The sequence below is a fragment of the Theobroma umbraticum genome, unplaced genomic scaffold (genome assembly GCF_002168275.2).
Source record: "Theobroma umbraticum cultivar Fairchild unplaced genomic scaffold, ASM216827v3 scaffold_50.0, whole genome shotgun sequence".
NCBI classification, from domain to species: Eukaryota; Viridiplantae; Streptophyta; class Magnoliopsida; order Malvales; family Malvaceae; genus Theobroma; species Theobroma umbraticum.
Window position 1 is genome coordinate 5,335,105 of NW_018397261.1, and position 2,061 is coordinate 5,337,165.

The window sequence follows — 2,061 nt, forward strand, 5'->3', positions numbered from 1 at the left end:
ATTTATTGTATCTTTCTTTGTTAAAATTTTTTGCTTTCAATGCATCCTGAATTGATTTATTGATTAGAAGGCCCCTTGATGTTTTATAAACAGTGCTACTATTTGATTTAAAAATGATTAGAACGATGCTATTGAATATTATTCCATGTGATAATATGATTAGGTTTTGGGCAGACATACCCCCCATTCATATTATTTGTCGTTCTGTCTTGATGCTGTAATCAAGCAGGATCCATATAAAGAGGAATTTGTTTTCTTAATAGAAGATTAAGGTACTTATGATGATTGATTTTAACTGTGGTCTATTGAACATGCCTTTAATCGTGGAGTGGTGGCATCATACTCTTCACTTGGGATTTTTACCGAATGGATTAACCAACGACTTTTACTAAAAGTGCCCCACCAAAGTAACTTTTAAATGGATTTTGGGATTATGAGGATTAAGGAGATTCTTCCGACCACTAATTAAGAGCAAAATCTAGTAAATGGGATTCTCTGTTGTGGATAACAGGGTATCCGACAGTAATCGGATAGCAAATAATTAATGTCCCAGGCATCATAAAGCGACCCGTGTCCGATTTCCGGTTCAAAAATGTCTTTCCTGTGATGCCCTTGCCTGCTATTTGAGGACCTTGGGCATTTGTGAAGGTTTTAAAACTTTTCTTCCCTTTCTCCCACAGGGCAATTTTTTTCTGGATCCAGGGCCAATATGCAGCGGAGAAGCATAAACTTAAGCTCCGTTGGATCCTGAGCTTCTGATCTTTGCTGAGCTTCACAAACAATGGGGACCCATAATTGAAGGAAACATCAATAAAATAACTAAGTCAATGGTTGCTTTCTTCGTGGCTCCGAAACATTCATTATTACATTGATAAATTAATTTAATGATTCTCTTCCTTGACAGTCTTTCTAATTTTTTTGCTTTTAAAAATTATATATAAATTCTTTTTCATCCTTACCTTCTCCGGAGAATATCTTAATGGAGATTTTATTATCCTCTCATGGTGGAGGGAGAGAAGAAGTGGCTTTAAAGTTTAAACCGGATAATTTCTTTTTGCAATGTACTATTACAGAATCAACGACAGGCAATTTACAGGTTCAAACAGATGAAATAATTGTAGGGTTGTTGAGGGAAAACAAATTAATCCTTCACATTCTATTAAGCATAGATGGTTAAGTTAACCAACCAAAAAAATAATGGCAACTTAATGATTTTTTGTACTCCTTCACCCCGAAGTGGTCCTATAGTTTCCCAGCATATACCCCAAGTGGTCTCCTAATCCTTCATAGTTGTTGGGATCTCAGTGCTTGATAGCCTACTTAAATTAAACAGAAGTCAAGCTTACTAGTCCAAGATCTCCTTAGTTACCTCTCAGTACACTCTTGAAGCAGTTTTTGGGTCCAAATGCTCCCTGGTGGGACAAGATAGGTTGGGAAAACACTTTCAATTAATAAAGCAGATGGAAGTGATAAGTTCTTGGGTGAAAATTGAACAAACTTAGTCTTTAAGTAGCTTTTCCCGAAAAGAAGAGTAGCTTGCCTTAATGCTTCCATCTTCCAGATAGAAGTATGCTGGTACTTAATTATACTTATTTCCAGACCCAAAAGATTATACTCAATGCATGTACGCAGTGTTTATGATTCTCGCATGCAATAGATCAAGGGACTAAGTAGGGTTTCGAAGCTGGCCAGAAATAATAGTGATAAGAAGCAGTATAGCAGAGAAAAGGTTTGGTGGGGAAAGGTTTTTGGAAGTTTTGGATATGTAGGGAGAAAGATGGGACATAATATCAGTCACATGGACTTTGTTTTTAAATGGTTCCTAAATGATGCTTTCTTTCCTTCTTTCACAAACAACATATTAAGATAACCTTAATTATTCCTTCTTTTAGTATGTGCTCTCCTTTATTTGTTTCATGCGTATGGGCACACCCATTTGACTTTGCACAGACCCTGTCTCTGATTTGGTTGATTTTAGCAGCCAAAGCCCTCAGTTTGAAAGAAGGAAATGTGCACCACAAAATAGTCAATGAGAACAGCAGACTCTTCCAGTATGTTTTT